We start from the raw sequence: 16,994 nt of genomic DNA, 5'->3' as shown, positions 1-16,994 counted from the left end.
CTGGTTAGAAAGGGACGTAGTTTAGAGATGTTGCGGAGGTTGAGGCGGCAAGCTTTGGAAAGTGATTGGATGTGGGGCTGAAAGGAGAGTTCAGAATCTAGGATAACACCTAGCACCCTGACATGTGGGGACGGGTGGATGGTTTTGTCATTGCTCTTCACAGAGAAGTCAGGGGAAGAGGCACGTGGGGGAGGAAATATTATAAGCTCGGTTTTGGACAAGTTGAGTTTGAGGAAGTGGTGTGACATCCATACAGATATGTCGGTTAGTAAGTTAGTGATGCGTGAGGAGACTGATGGAGTGAGTTGAGGGGTGGAGAGATAGATTTGTGTGTCATCAGCATAGAAATGATATTGAAAGCCATGAGAGGCTATCAGCTGACCCAGGGAAGAGGTGTAGATTGAAAATAAAAGAGGTCCAAGAACAGAACCTTGGGGGACCCCGACAGAGAAGGGAAGAGGAGTGGAGGAAGTAGAATTGTAAGTGACACTGAAGGTGCGTTGGGATAGGTAGGATGAGAGCCACTGAAGAGCACAGTCACGGAGACCGATGGAGTGAAGTTTTTTGAGGAGGAGGGGGTGGTCAACCGTGTCAAAGGCAGCTGAAAGATCCAGAAGTAGGAGTACAGAATAGTGTCCGTTGGTTTTTGCAGTTAGTAGGTCATTTGTGAGTTTTAAAAGAGCAGTTTCTGTGGAGTGTTGAGGGCGAAATCCAGATTGAAGGGGATCAAGAAGGTTGTTTTTAATGAGGTGGTCACTCAGTTGGTTGTAAACCAGGCGTTCAAGGAGTTTAGAGGAAAAGGGGAGCAAGGAGATAGGGCGTAGGTTGTTAAGATTGGTAGGGTCCAAGGATGGTTTTTTGAGTATGGGAGTGACCAGTGCATGTTTTAGAGCATCGGGGAAGACGCCAGAGGTGAGGGAGAGATTGAAGATGTGGGTTAGAGAGTGTAGGATGGGGTCAGAGGGTGACCGTAGCATTTGAGAGGGAACGGGGTCCAGGGGACAGGTAGTTAGGTGGGCGATAGAAAGGAGTTTAGCAACTTCGTCTGGAGTAGTAGATTTGAATAGAGGTAGTGTCAGTTGTATCTGTTGACATGGGGTCTTAGCTGGGGGAGATACCTGTAGAGTGGAGATTTCATCACGGATTGTATCAATCTTGTTTTTGAAGTGATTAGCGATTTCCTGGGCAGTGAGTAAATCAGTGGGGGGAGGCGGTGGAGGACAAAGTAGAGAGTTGAAGGTAGAGAAGAGTTTACGGGGATTGGATGAGAAGGTATTAATAAGAGTTGTAAAATAGGTTTGCTTGGCAGTGTGGAGGAAAGAATAGTATTTTTGGAGGGCAGATTTGTATTGGTTGAAGTCTTTGAGAGACTTAGTCTTGTGCCACAGACGCTCAAGAGCGCGACTACGTTTTTTGAGAATTTTAGTGTCATCTGTTTGCCAGGGTTGTAGGGGTCGAGGCCTGATATATATATATGACGGGAGGGCCCATGGAATTCAGAATACATCTTATGTCTAAGTCACCCTGTGCCATCCTGGCACAGGGTGTGTGAGAAAATATATCTTGGACTACTTAAAATGGGACAGTAATATTTGTCCACAATATCTCCCAGGATGTATGTAGAGACTATTATTGGTTTGGTTGATTCTGAACTCAACCTGTTAATTGAGTGAGCTGATCACATTAGCCTCCAGGAATGGCTAGGAGCCGAACTTTTGATGAATAGGCTGAGGAGGGGGGAGATTGTTGTTTGTATTGTTAATTGTAATTAGCTCCAGCTATTGTGTTTATACTACTGTGTGAAGCTCGGTGCCCACAAGTCTGTCATCTGGTCTGGGTAAATTTTTTAGTTAATTAGCTCATGTTAATTATGTTAATTAGGTTACAGTTGTATTGTTAGAGGCGGTTCCAACGGCATATAAAGTCTTGTAATTTTGATTCTAAATAAAACAGTTCATGGTAGCAACAAGCAAGTGTCGCCTTGTTTTGTGCTCAGAGAGGTTGGAATATCTGATATCTGTATACAGACTGGGAGGAAGTGGTATAATACGGAAGCACTCAAGCGGAGTGTGGGACGTTCCGTGAAAATATATATATATATATATATATATATATATATATACACACACACACACACACACACAACACATGGGCTGCATATATATATACACAACACACTGTAAGTGCAGCTAACTGACTCGCCTGCCTACTCTAACTTAAATCAAATTATACTGTCTCACTCTCTTTCTAATCAACACATTACACAAGGCCACCACGCAGGTGGCCTTATATAGTGTGGGGCATGTACTCAACCCCCTGAGCCATAAATATCCAAAGCCACCCTGGCTTTGGCCAATTATGGCTCTCTGTGCAGACGGCGCTGTGATTGGCCAAGCATGCGGGTCATAGTGCATGCTTGGTCAATCATCAGCCAGCAATGCACTGCGATGCCGCAGTGAGTTATGGGCTATGACGCGCCACTCGAATTTGGCGCGAACGGCCCATAACGTTTGCAATTTGGCGAACGGTCAAACACACAATGTTCGAGTCGAACATGGGTTGGACTCGAACTCGAAGCTCATCCCTATTCCAGACATACTGTCTTTGATGTATTGGAATAGGTGCACAATGAATGGCCTGCAGTTAGATGTAGCTGCACAAAGCTGGGATGTATATATATACTGATTATACTGGAGCTAGCTGAATCGCCTGCCTGCCTGTAGTATTATTAGAAAGAGAACACCAGCAATTGTCTGCAGTTAGCTTTAGTTACACACTGCACAGGATACAGTACACTGACTGAAAATACTGCAGCTGCCTGCCTGAGGTATTATTAGAAAGAGAACACCAGCAATTGTCTGCAGTTAGCTTTAGTTGCACACTGTGCACAGGATAACAGTACACTGACTGAAAATACCGCAGCTGCCTGCTTGAGGTATTATTAGAAAGAGAACCCCAGAAATTGTCTGCAGTTAGCTTTAGTTGCACACTGTGCACAGGATAACAGTACACTGACTGAAAATACTGCAGCTGCCTGCCTGAGGTATTATTAGAAAGAGAACACCAGCAATTGTCTGCAGTTAGCTTTAGTTGCACACTGTGCACAGGATACAGTACACTGACTGAAAATACTGCAGCTGCCTGCCTAAGGTATTATTAGAAAGAGAACACCAGCAATTGTCTGCAGTTAGCTTTAGTTGCACATCGTTCACAGGATACAGTACACTGACTGAAAATACTGCAGCTGCCTGCCTGTAAGTATATTAGGAAGAGAATAACAGGAACGAATCTAGCTAAACCGAATACAGCGTATTGTCTTCAGGTAGCTATAGGTGCAACTGTGCAGGGTACACAGTTTACTAACTGTAAATACTTCAGGCTGCCTGCCTATGGTATTTATAGGATCAGAAGAAGAACAACAGCACTTGTCTTCAGGTAGCCATAGGTGCAACTGTGCAGGGTACACAGTACACTAACTGTAAATACTTCAATCTGCCTGCCTCTGGTATTAATTGGATCAGAAGAAGAACACCAGCATTTGTCTTCAGGTAGCTATAGGTGCAACTGTGCAGGGTAAACAGTACACTAACTGTAAATACTTCAAGCTGCCTGCCTGTGGTATTAATAGGATCAGAAGAAGAACAACAGCACTTGTCTTAAGGTAGGCATAAGTGCAACTGTGAAGGGTACACAGTACACTAACTGTAAATACTTCAAGCTGCCTGCCTGTGGTATTAATAGGATCAGAAGAAGAACAACAGCACTTGTCTTCAGGTAGCTATAGGTGCAACTGTGCAGGGTACACAGTAAACTAACTGTAAATACTTCAAGCTGTCTGTCTGTGGTATTAATAGGATCAGAAGAAGAACACTAGCACTTGTCTTCAAGTAGCTATAGGTGCAACTGTGCAGGGGTACACAGTACACTAACTGTAAATACTTCAAGCTGCCTGCCTATGGCATTAATAGGATCAGAAGAAGAACAACAGCACTTGTCTTCAGGTAGCTATAGGTGCAACTGTGCAGGGTACACAGTACACTAACTGTAAATACTTCAACCTGCCTGTCTGTGGTATTAATAGGATCAGAAGAAGAACACTAGCACTTGTCTTCAAGTAGCTATAGGTGCAACTGTGCAGGGGTACACAGTACACTAACTGTAAATACTTCAAGCTGCCTGCCTATGGCATTAATAGCATCAGAAGAAGAACAACAGCACTTGTCTTCAGGTAGCTATAGGTGCAACTGTGCAGGGTACACAGTAAACTAACTGTAAATACTTCAAGCTTCCTGCCTGTGGTATTAATAGGATCAGAAGAAGAACACCAGCACTTGTCTTCAGGTAGCTATAGGTGCAACTGTGCAGGGTACACAGTACACTAACTGTAAATACTTCAACCTGCCTGTCTGTGGTATTAATAGGATCAGAAGAAGAACAACAGCACTTGTCTTCAGGTAGCTATAAGTGCAACTGTGCAGGGTAAACAGTACACTAACTGTAAATACTTCAAGCATCCTGCCTATGGTATTAATAGGATCAGAAGAAGAACAACAGCACTTGTCTTCAGGTAGCTATAGGTGCAACTGTGCAGGGTACACAGTACACTAACTGTAAATACTGTAAAAACACCTGAATTATGGGCCATGACGCGCCACTCAAATTTTTCGCGAACGGCCCATAACGTTCGCATTTCGGCGAACGGTCGAACACACAATGTTCGAGTCGAACATGGGTGGGACTCGAACTCGAAGCTCATCCCTATTCCAGACGTACTGTCTTTGATGTATTGGAATCGGTACACAAGGAATGGCCTGCAGTGAGATGTAGCTGCACAAAGCTGGGATGTATATATATACTGATTATACTGAAGCTAGCTGAATCGTCTGCCTGTAGTATTATTAGAAAGAGAACACCAGCAATTGTCTGAAGTTAGCTTTGGTTGCACACTGTGCCCAGTATACAGTACACTAATATACTGCAGCTAGCTGAATCAACTGCCTTCCTTAGGTATTATTAGGAAGAGAACACCAGCAATTGTCTGCAGTTAGCTTTAGTTGCACACTGTGCACAGGATACAGTACACTGACTGAAAATACTGCAGCTGCCTGCCTGAGGTATTATTAGAAAGAGAACACCAGCAATTGTCTACAATTAGCTTCAGTCGCACACTGCACAGGATACAGTACACTGACTGAAAATACTGCAGCTGCCTGCCTGAGGTATTAGTAGAACGAGAACACCAGCAATTGCCTGCATTTAGCTTTAGTTGCACACTGTGCACAGGATACAGTACACTGACTGAAAATACTGCAGCTGCCTGCCTGTAAGTATATTAGGAAGAGAATAACAGGAACGGATCTAGCTAAACCGAATACAGCGTGTATATATATATATATATATATATATATATATATATATATACACACAGATCACCAGGGATGCATATATATATATATATATATACACACAATACACTGACTGCAGCTAAATGACTCGCTTGCCTACTCTATCTAACTCAATTGAAATGACACTGTCTCTCTCTCTATCTCTCTCTCAACGCCGGAACACACTACACAAGGCCGACTTCCAGGCGGCTTTATATAGTGTGGGGCATGTACTACATCCCCTGAGGCAAAATTGGCCAAAGCCACCCTGCCTTTGGCCAATTATGGCTCTCCATTCTTACCGCGTTGTGATTGGCCAAAGCATGCAGGACATAGTGCATGATTGGCCAATTATCAGCCAGGAATGCACTGAGATGCTGCAGTGAATTATGGGCCGTGACGCGCCACTTGAATTTGGCGCGAATGGCCCATAATGTTCGTAATTCGACGAATGACTTGAACTAGAAGCTCATCCCTACTGGTGAGCTTTATTCTTAAGAATGAGAGTAGTGACGTTAGCCTTAGGGAAGAAGACAACTTGCCCACATCCCTATGAAACTATACAATAGAACATTGTTTTCCTCTAAATGGGACTTTATAAGGCAAGAATCTTCAAACAGTATATCAAAATCACATATATAATTTTATAATCAAAAATGTTTAAAATCATGACAGAATACATGAAAAGACTTGATAAAAGAATAAGGATACTTGACAATACAAATGGTGATCACAATGGTAATAGCATATAACTGTACAGTGATAAACACAGAACACCACACCAACTTATGCAGCTGAGGTCTACACATGCAAAGAGCCTGACGCGTTTCGAGGTTTTAATTAGGTTGAAACCTCTTCTTCAGGGGCAGATGATGAGATAAGTGGTTATCTGTACATTTACAAAAAAAAAGGGTAAGACATCTTAAAAAACGTTCATGGTATGAGAAACGGCATATAGTGATAACAATCAAAAGTATTTAATATATTATGAAATAATATTCTCATCATGTAGTTTTTTGAACACACATTAGAGAGCATCCAGCTTTAAAGGGGAAATAGTGGGTACATTGGCCTGCTAGCAGGAAGTGGACATGTGGACCAACCCTAGCTCCAAGGACACGGTATAGGCATGCAGCCCAAAAACAGGACACAAAGGGCATCCTCCCACCCGCACATTAATGCCACCATAGAAAGCTGTAGTGAATAATGTATGTCACCTAAGACAAAAGGAAGAAACAATCTAATAGAATCCACTCCATAGATATCAAAGAAAAAAAGTAATCAACATCAAAAACAAAAAACAAAAAAGATGAACCTTATATCTAATGTATATGGCTATTAGTGTAATGGGGATATCAATACATCCCCCAGCTTACCTATAGGTTTATATAGAATTGAGATCACTCCTAACAGGTAGGAGGAAATCGCATAGATCTTGGCAGGGTAGGGATGAATGTTAAATCCCTCTGTGTGACCAGGTCTCACATCAGGGGGAAAGGTAACAAAATTGGACCCATCAGCATATAATGGCTGAAAAACAAAAACAGAAACTATTGTGTGATTAATTACAATCACAAGGGAACCAAGATGCAAAAAGCACTGCTGCAAGCAGTGTCCCAGTACAGCAAATCCACACCAAACTAATATGTCAGTTGGCTTGCGTGTGATGGTCTCACCTAACCCCTGTCTAAAGCCAGAGCCTACAATCTATAGGGATAAGGATGGGCTGGTTACCTTGAAGGATGGTAAGGCTGAGCGGCCGGTCCGGCGCCTATGCAGGCATGAGACTGGCCACTTAAGGCAAGAGGCTTTTCTAATACCGCTCATTAGTGTTGACATCAGCAACAGCTGATGAGCCGGTGAGCGTCATGGACAGTGGGAGGGGAGGAGGGAGGGATCGCCCGCCTCCTTGGTCCCACCCACGTATCAGAGCACAGAGGGAGGGAATATCCAACTCTGGCAACAGCTGACACGTGCTGGGAGGGGACCGGCGTCCGCGTCAGGGACCCGTGGTGCGTTGATCGCCATGGTGATGGGACAGACACATTGCCCCAATCATGTGCGATCAATACAGGCCAATCAGGTTGAATTTATGCTGGATTTTCCAATTTAACTACATGTACATGTTCTAATTGGTTGGATTACATGCCCGATATATATATATGTATATATATATATATATATATATATATATATATATTGGCACCAGCCTACAATTTGGCGATTATTCTTTTGTTATTATGTATATAATTTTTTCATATATGCTGTTATTGACATTACTCTGTCTGTTTGTTTGCTCCTTGTAGGTTTTTCCTGTGTTTTTTCTGGTATGCTTTTTCAACTGTCGTGGACTCTTACTGTACATCCCTTTTTTCCCTCACATAGTTCTGGGTACAAGTGCTCTGCAATGCTGTGGATCTGGCTCCTGGGCTAACACCACACTGGAGGGACCGTCAGCATGCGCCTTAGCAGTCCACTCTGCGCACGGGGGCTATTGTGCCATCTTTTCCCCTTTGGCGCTTTTTGGCCTCCCGTTTCAGTGATCGCACATGATTGGGGCAATGTGTCTGTTCCATCACCATGGCGATCAATGTGCCGCAGGTCCCCGACGTGGACGCCAGCACGTGTCAGCTGTTGCCAGAGTTGGATGTTCCCTCCCTCTGTGCTCTGATACGTGGGTGGGACCAAGGAGGCGGGCCTGCGTGCCGGGGATTTGGAGGGCGATCCCCCCTCCCCTCCCACTGTCCATGACGCTCACCGGCTCATCAGCTGTTGCTGATGTCAACACTAATGAACGGTATTAGAAAAGCCTCTTGCCTTGAGTGGCCAGTCTCATGCCTGCATAGGTTGGACCGGCCGCTCAGCCTTACCATCCTTCAAGGTAACCAGCCCATCCTTATCCCTATAGATTGTAGGCTCTGTCTTTAGACAGGAGTTAGGTGAGACCAGCACACGCAAGCCAACTGACATATTAGTTTGGTGTGGATTTGCTGTACTGGGACACTGCTTGCAGCAGTGCTTTTTGCATATCGGTTCCCTTGTGATTGTAATTAATCACACAATATTTTCTGCTTCTGTTTTTGTTTTTCAAGCATTATATGCTGATGGGTCCAATTTTGTTACCTTTCCCCCTGATGTGAGACTTGGTCACACAGAGGGATTTAACATTTATCCCTACCCTGCCAAGTTCTATGCGATTTCCTCCTACCTGTTAGGAGTGATCTCCATTCTATATAAACCTATAGGTAAGCTGGGGGACGGATTGATATCCCCATTACACTAATATCCATATACATTAGAAATAAGGTTCATCTTTTTTGTTTTTTGTTTTTGATGTTGATTACTTTTTTCCTTTGATATCTATGGAGTGGATTCTATTAGATTGTTTATTCCTTTTGTCTTAGTTGACAAACATTATTCACTACAGCTGTCTTCAGTGGCGTTAATGTGCGGGTGGGAGGACACCCTTTGTGTCCTGTTTTTGGGCTGCATGCCTATACCGTGTCCTTGGAGCTAGGGTTGGTCCACGTGTCCGCTTCCTGCTAGCAGGCCAATGTACCCACTATTTCCCCTTTAAAGCTGGATGCTCTCTAATGTGTGTTTAAAAAACTACATGGTGAGAATATTATTTCATAATATATTAAATACTTTTGATTGTTATCACTATATGCCGTTTCTCATACCATGAACGTTTTTTAAGATGTCTTACCCCTTTTTTTGTAAATGTACAGATAACCACTTATCTCATCATCTGCCTCTGAAGAAGAGGTTCCAAACTAATTAAAACCTTGAAACGCGTCAGGCTCTTTGCATGTGTAGACCTCAGCCACATAAGTTGGTGTGGTGTCCTGTGTTTATCACTGTACCGTTATATGCTATTACCATTGTGATCACCATTTGTATTGTCAAGCATCCTTATTCTTTTATCAAGTCTTTTCATGTATTCTGTCATGATTTTAAACATTTTTGATTATAAAATTATATATGTGATTTTGATATACTGTTTGAAGACTCTTGCCTTATAAAGTCCCATTTAGAGGAAAACAATGTTCTATCGTATAGCTTTATTCTTAAGGGAGTGGAATTGGCACACATCACTTTGGTGAAGGATTTTGGTAGATCAACAAGATTTAGTTTCACTATCTTTTCATCACTTTAAATTGGACTGTATTACCATATTAATTGGCATATGTTGAAGCATATTTTTTGGGGGGATATGCCATATGGACACTTTTCATTATGTATGGGTGTTTTATGTTGATCATTTCATTGTGTTAATATTTAGGAGATTTGTAAATTAATTTAGTGCGCACTGTGGAATTATTTCTCTCTCTCTCTTTTTTACATTTCTATATAGAAATTATGACTTCTTTTGGGTCGGTGCAATCTTTCTGTATTTATACTGGAACAGCTATACTGTTCTGCTTCCTATATAACTTCACTTGTTTTGGTGCATTTTTAGCCCTCAATGGGAGAAGAGAAGAGAGTAACAGGCACTGGTTAGTTTGTCAGAGCAAAAAGATGACCGCCGTTACACTTTCTATAATGCTTGTCGTGTTGGAGGAACATTCAGTGAAATCACTGGTACGGAGACTGACCATCCCATGACAAATTTCTTCCAGAAATATTATGGTCCATTTCTAACCAACATTTGGACTAAGATCATTGTGATGGGTCTATATGGTGGATACTTAGCTGGCAGCATATACGGGTGCTTTCAGGTACAGGAAGGAATTGATTTATGTAACTTGGCTACTGACAGCTCCTATGTCCGTTCTTTCTACGACTATGAAGATTTATATTTTGATGACTATGGTCCCAGAGTTATGGTTGTGGTAACACAGGAAGTTTCTTACGGGGATGTAGAAACCCGTAATAAAATTGACAAGTGTATAGAGTCATTTAAATTAACCCCCTATGTCAGTGAATACCACTCTGAGTCCTGGTTGAAAGCATACGTAAGGTTTGCTGAACTGCTTAAACTGGATATAAAAGAAAAAGGAACTATAAAAGCTTCCCATTTCTTCATCCAGACTATGAATGTCACTTCTGTCGTAGATGAAAAAAAAAAAAAAACATGTTAAATCAGGTTCGGGACACAGCAAAGAGTTGTGAGGTCCCTGTCTTTGTGTACTGTGATGGACCTGGCTGGGACAGAGGCTGTTGGAGAGGACTGGGTGCGGGCCTGTTGCCTTTTGATTATGGGCCCTAGCATTTGGGGGAATGGTGCTCTCTGTGAGCTGTATGCCTGGGGACCCTGGGGTTGGTGTTACTTTGGATTCAGCTCCATGTCCCCCCAAAAACACACAGACTCTGGGAGCCCTTTATATGCCATATTAGAATGGTGACTGATTTATACCGTTGGGACTCATACTGCTAAATGCTAATGTCATCAATTCTGCTATAATGTGTTTATTGTAAATAAGTCTAGTGTGGCTCTAAGAGTCTTTTCACCCATTGTTGTTTGTGTTAATTAACTGTGTGAAGCTCGGTGACCACAAGTCTGGGCGAAAGGTCATGTCTCAGTCACCTAGGCTGTATAAAGGATTAGATAATTAGCTCATGTTAATTAAGTTACAGTTGTATTGTTAGAGGAGGTTCCAACAGCACATAAAGTCTTGTAACTTTGATTCATAATAAACAGTTCTTGGTAGCAACAAGCAAGTGTCGCCTTGTTTTGTGCTCAGAGAGGTTGGGATATCTGTATACAGACTGGGAGGAAGTGGTATATGACGGAAGCACTCAAGCGGAGTGTGGGACGTTCCGTGACATGTACCATCCGGCATTTATATACTTTGATCAATATGCTGTAATCATCCAGAATACAATTCAAAATGTTGCTGTAGCTGCTATTGTTATGCTTGTTATTTCATTACTGCTAATTCCAAACCCTCTGTGTTCCCTCTGGGTGACATTTGCAATAGCATCTATTATTGTAGGGGACGCTGCATTCATGACTTTGTGGGATGTTAACTTAAATTCCATATCCATGCTCAACCTTGTTATTTGTATTGGGTTCTCATACGCCTCAAACAAGAAACTCACAGCAAATGAGAGGATGATTGAAGCATTGCATTCTCTTGGCTATCCTATAGTACAGGAAGGTCTCTCCACCATCCTGGGTCTCATGGTACTCTCCACCTCAGAGAGTTACATCTTCAGAACATTTTTCAAGATCATATTCCTTGTTATCGCCTTTGGAATGCTCCATGGACTGGTTGTTCTTCCAGTGCTGTTAGCATTGTTTGGAACTTTTGGCAAAAAACAAACAATGTGAAGAAAATAAATTTGTCACAAATGAACAATGTTCCACAAAATTAATTTGATGAAACCAAAAAACATGTTATGACACATAGCTATATGAATGGTGCATTCTTTCCTGACCCTGACTGTCCATAATTTATTTTGATACTAAAGTTTTTATGTCAATTTAAAAGATTACATTTTATTTTGAATTAAAAGAGTCTATATTGCAGGTAATTTTTAGAGTACTGTATTCAAATGATCACACAAATTCTCAGGAAGTGTGCAATTAATGTTATCCTATATCAAACTTTCCACATTACTTGTCAGCAGGCAAAATACATTTTATTTAATTCTTCACATTGCCAGACTAATGATATTTAATACCATACCAAATATCAAATTCTCAAAAACATTTTGATGGTTTTAAAAAGATTTATGTCATCCACAGTTGTATTAGATATTATTATTAAAATAACTGTGTGGTGATCACCATGAATAGGACACTTAATTGGTTTACTTTAGTCAACCAGGCCAGCAGCACACAAACAGGCCAGCACACAAACAAAAGCCTAATTAAGGTATTTGAATCATAATCAGTACTGCTTCACATATCTTATCTGTTTGTCACAGCTTATCTGTCTATTCTAGCTATATAGTAAGTTAACCTCCCTTACGTTATGATTATTTCAGATTTTTGCGGCTCAAATCGGTACAATTATTTTGCATAGAAATTCGTTTTATATTGTAGGTCTGCAATTCTTAGTAATAACACACTTAAATCTGTTCGCCAAGAGTCTAGTAGATATCCCAGGTATGATGAAGTTTGAAACACAAAATCATAAATTATAATATAATAAATAAATATAAATAATTATAAAAAATTATAATATAATAATAATAAAATACATTTCCCCACGATTCACTATCGCTCAATTCTGCAAGAGTTCTAATTTACTATCACTGTTTTCTAGCTGGTCTAAAACCACTTTTGATGTAAAGGGACAATTCTTGGTTGCTATGGACAATCTCCAGTTTCCAGGCAGAAAGAACAGTATATATTATATAAAACTGCATGCAGGGCATTGGACAAAGCACTGGGGACAAAAGGGATGTGAAATGATCTCATACAGTAATGTAATCTGTAAGATTACATTGTACTGTATGTGTTATGAATTTTCACTTTTTTGAATTTGCCGCCAGGCTCCGCCCCGTGCATTGCGACGCTCGCAGGGAACGGAGCCCGGCACACAGGACATTGGGCCGGTGGACAGAGCCCGCAGACACCGCGGGGGGACATCGGAGGATCCTGGGGACAAGGTAAGTACACTGCACCAGGATCCTGAGATGTAATCCCGAGTGTGGCTCGGGGTTACCGCTAATGGTGCTGAAATTTAACCCCAAGCCACATTCGGAAAAACCGCCTGGGAGGTTACAGCCCTCTTATCAGGCTTAGGAATATTGGCCATGAGTTCTTAACATGAAGCCTGTGCTTGGCTAAAGCAGGAAACAGCAAAAGAATCCCTTAAAGCCGGCCATAGATCATGCAAATTTATTTCCTGCAACCACAGGAAATCGCTCAAAATCGCTCGATTCCCCTATCAACATAATCAGTGTTGATGGGGAAGCCCTCCTGCGGAGCTATTGCGTTCTCCCAGATTGGGGGTGCAGGGAGCCATCACTGCAGGGCTGTAGCCACTGGCAATAATCACATGCTAAAAATCCGGCATGCTGCTTGCACCCAAGTCGATTGGTGGGTACAATCAGCCTGCCCATAGATGTTTTGCATCTCAGCCAGTCCCTGCTTATTTCTGATGTGACTTGAGTTGCACAGAATCACATGACAAAGGAAATCGCATTATTTTCAATGGTGCCTATTCACAATAATGCAACTCTGTGTGGTGAGATTTTGGAAAAGGTTCCTGCGCTACTTTGGTGCAATTTCAGTGTGATTTGGCTCCAGAGAGTATGCTAACCACATTTAAGTCACATCAAAGTTTCACTACATAATCACACTGAAAATCGTATCAAAATCACATCCCAGTAGCGTGAACTTAGCCTTTAAACCAGTGTTAATTTTGGCACCAAATTTTGATTTAGTTTTAGTCTTAGGACTAAAATGGCATTTTAGTTTTAGTCCTATTTTAGTCCTCTGCAAGTGTTTTAGTTTAATTGTATTTAGTCGACTAAATCTTCAGTACATTTTAGTTGACTAAAACTCATTTTAGTTGTCTAAAATCTAATGGGTGTAGTTAAATTGTAATGCATTATTTAAGCATTTCTCTACAATTTCCAAACTCACTATATACTACTGCTGGAGTCCAGTGGAGTGAAAAATCGAATATGTTGTTGTTATTAATGGTTAAGTTTGACCATGCACTACAGACACAGATTTAGTCGTTATATAATGTCTTTATTTAAGTAAAACCGTTTCCTCCAGAATATTGCTATTTTGACAAAAGGATAGCGTAAGAATACCAAACAAAACCCAAAAAATAAGAACTCTTTGCGTGACTGGCATGCCAACAGTAAAGCATCCTGAGATCATTCATGTGTGCGGTTGGCTGCTTCTTGGCCAAGGGAGTGGTGGGCCTACTCACAATTTTGCCTAAGAACATAGCGATGAATAACTGGTACAAAAACATCCTCAGGCTCCAAGAACAACCTCCCCCCCAACTATCCAAGAACAGTTTGGTGATGAACAACTATGCCTTTTTGAGCATGATGGAGCTCCTTACCATAAGACAAAAGTGATAACTAAGTGGTTTGGGGAAGTGGGAACAAAAAATGTACATTTTGGGTCCATGGCCAAGAAACTACTCAGACCTTTAATCGCATTAAGAATTTGTGGTGGTCATGGTCAATTCGACCTCAAGAGGCTGGTGAGTGAACCAAAAAAACCCCACAAATTCTGACAAGCTGCAAGCATTGATTATGCAAGAATGGGCAGTGCCATTGCTAGTGCCTGTGCCAGATCAGTCAGGAATCAGGATGTGGCGCAGAGGTTGATTGACAATGACAACATGCCATGTCAGGCCCAGGGCGAATTGCAGCAGAGGTCTTGAGAAAGACGTATCAACTCAAGTCAACACTGCAAATATTGACTCTTTGCATTAACTTGTCAATAAAAGCATTTGACACTTATGGAATGCTTTACCAGATAGAATGATCTGACGCAAATGCCAGATCATGTATACCAGATACATTTGACACAAAAAGATCTAAAAACACTGAAGCAACACTGGCAGACTTTGTCAAAATTATTTTGGTGTCATTTTGGCTATAGCTGTACAAGTGCATGATTATGTAAGAAATATATCGCACTGACGACCCCAGATGATGTCTCCTTAGATCAGCGGTTCTCAACCTGGGGGTCGTGACCCCCTGCGGGGTCGATTGCCGATTTGCCAGGGGGTCGCTAATGCTGGCCGAGACGGACCCGAAGTTACTGTGTTATGCCGGAGTCTGTCCGTCTCGGCCAGCGAGATGTCACTTCCGGTAGAGGAGAGACCGCACAGAAGTGACGTTTCGTCACCGCCATCTTGGTACTCTCGTCCGCAGTAAGGCTACACTTAGAAGTTGGCAAGCAGACATCTTTTTACACCCACTGAAGTCCGCTTGCTGAGCACGAGTCTACCAAGATGGCGGCAACGAAACGTCACTTCTGGTTAACACAGACTACTTGCAGATTCTGACGGAACACCAGTGACTTTGGTAAGTCAGAGATACTAATTAATAAAATCATTTTTGTACATCAAATGCAGCCACTGTGCCATCAAATGCAGCCACTGTGCCATCAAACGCCGCCACTGTGCCATCAAGCGCCGCCACTGTGCCATCAAGCGCCGTCACTGTGCCATCAAGCGCCACCACTGTGCCCATCAAGCGCCGCCACTGTGCCCATCAAGCTCCGCCACTGTGCCATATCAAACGCTCCCACTGTAACATCAAATGCTGCCCCCATGCCATATCAATACTCCCACTGTGACCCCCCCGCCCACCCGCTGTGTGCCTGGCACTTACCCTGTCTCTCGGTGGGGCATTTTATTAATTTGTAACTTATATGTTAATTTTAAATGAATATTTTGCGCTGTATATTATAGATTGTTTTTGTGATTAATCACTACGCTTTAAGATGTAAAATTTGTAAGTTTGAAAATACATCCTGCATATCAGATATTTATATTTCGATTCATAACAGTTGCAAAATTACAGCAATGAAATGACCAATGAAAATAATTTTACTGTTAGGGGTCCCCACAACTTGGGAAATTTTATCAAGGGGTCACGGCACTAGAAAGGTTGAGAACCACTGCCTTAAATGAATGATGTCATTGCGTTGCTTTTATTCATGATTACAAGTGCTTGTTTTACTCTTCCCAAATGTGATTGTTCCCAATTTTTTTACATTAAACTCAGTATATCTATGGGTTTACACTATGTGGTGTTTTCTGTTTCCTTATCGGTCATACTGCACGTTACAAGGTTAAAGACACATCCCACCGAAACTTGTGGACACCGGTCTTTCTAAGCGGAGCCCGGTCAGAGCCCTTTTTCAGTATATAGAAGCATCTCCCACCTTGGCATAAACCATACGTGCAGATGATCCATCCTCTGGTGTTTACACCACAAGCTTTGGCAACTCATTGGCCATATGTTCATTTGGGTCCATTTGTTCCGGTAAGCCTTCCTGCAATTGGTGGTGGCTGTCTTTTACATTTATTCATGTCTTAAAGGACTATAATTTTCCTATTAGATCTAGTTTTATCACATATAATCACAGGTTTTCAGTTTTTGCACTATGTGGACTCTTTTCACGGACATTATTACCATATATATGATTATTATTTCTGTTAATAGATTTATGAGCACTAATAGTTATTGATTTCTGTAGAATTTTTTCCACTAGCGCTGCACAATTGTTAGGTCTCATGCCCACGGACGTTTTACAGCCACTTTTTTGAGTGTTTTTTGCAGCTTAAAAAATGCCTCTCCATGTTAGCCTATAGCCTCATGCCCACCATGGTGTTTTTGAGCTGTAAGTGGCATAGGCGTTTTTAAGCTCCAAAAAAAAAACCAGGACCAGTGCATTCTGAGACTCCAGCGCTAGAGCTGTAATAACGCCGGACGCCGGTAAAAGGTGTTAAGCGCGATTTAACGGGGCTTAACGCTGTATACACAGCATTATGCACCGTCCCGCGTTTCTCTGTCTCTATTCAAAATCAATGGTTCCCTATGGGAGCCCATTGATTTGAATAGAAGTCCCACCAGAAGTCGGAGCAAGATGCTCCGACTTGCGGTGCGACTTGTGTGCTGAGAATCTTAAAGGGGACAAAATTTTGCGTGAGGTTCCCCCCAAGATCCATA

General features: G+C 42.0%; 1 protein-coding gene and 1 pseudogene across 2 annotated transcripts in view; one reads left to right on the top strand and one right to left on the bottom strand.

The window, feature by feature from the left end:
• LOC141145939 (patched domain-containing protein 3-like) overlaps window positions 1-11,661 on the top strand; it is a 72,251-nt pseudogene extending 60,590 nt beyond the window's left edge.
• Window positions 1-16,994, bottom strand: part of LOC141144293 (uncharacterized) — a 157,192-nt gene that overhangs the window by 113,981 nt on the left and 26,217 nt on the right. The gene's annotated exons all lie outside the window — the stretch shown is intronic.

Source organism: Aquarana catesbeiana, linkage group LG05, assembly GCF_042186555.1.
Source record: "Aquarana catesbeiana isolate 2022-GZ linkage group LG05, ASM4218655v1, whole genome shotgun sequence".
Taxonomy (NCBI): domain Eukaryota; kingdom Metazoa; phylum Chordata; class Amphibia; order Anura; family Ranidae; genus Aquarana; species Aquarana catesbeiana.
Note: the sequence above shows the minus strand (reverse complement) of the source record. Positions and strands in the feature narration are given on the sequence as shown.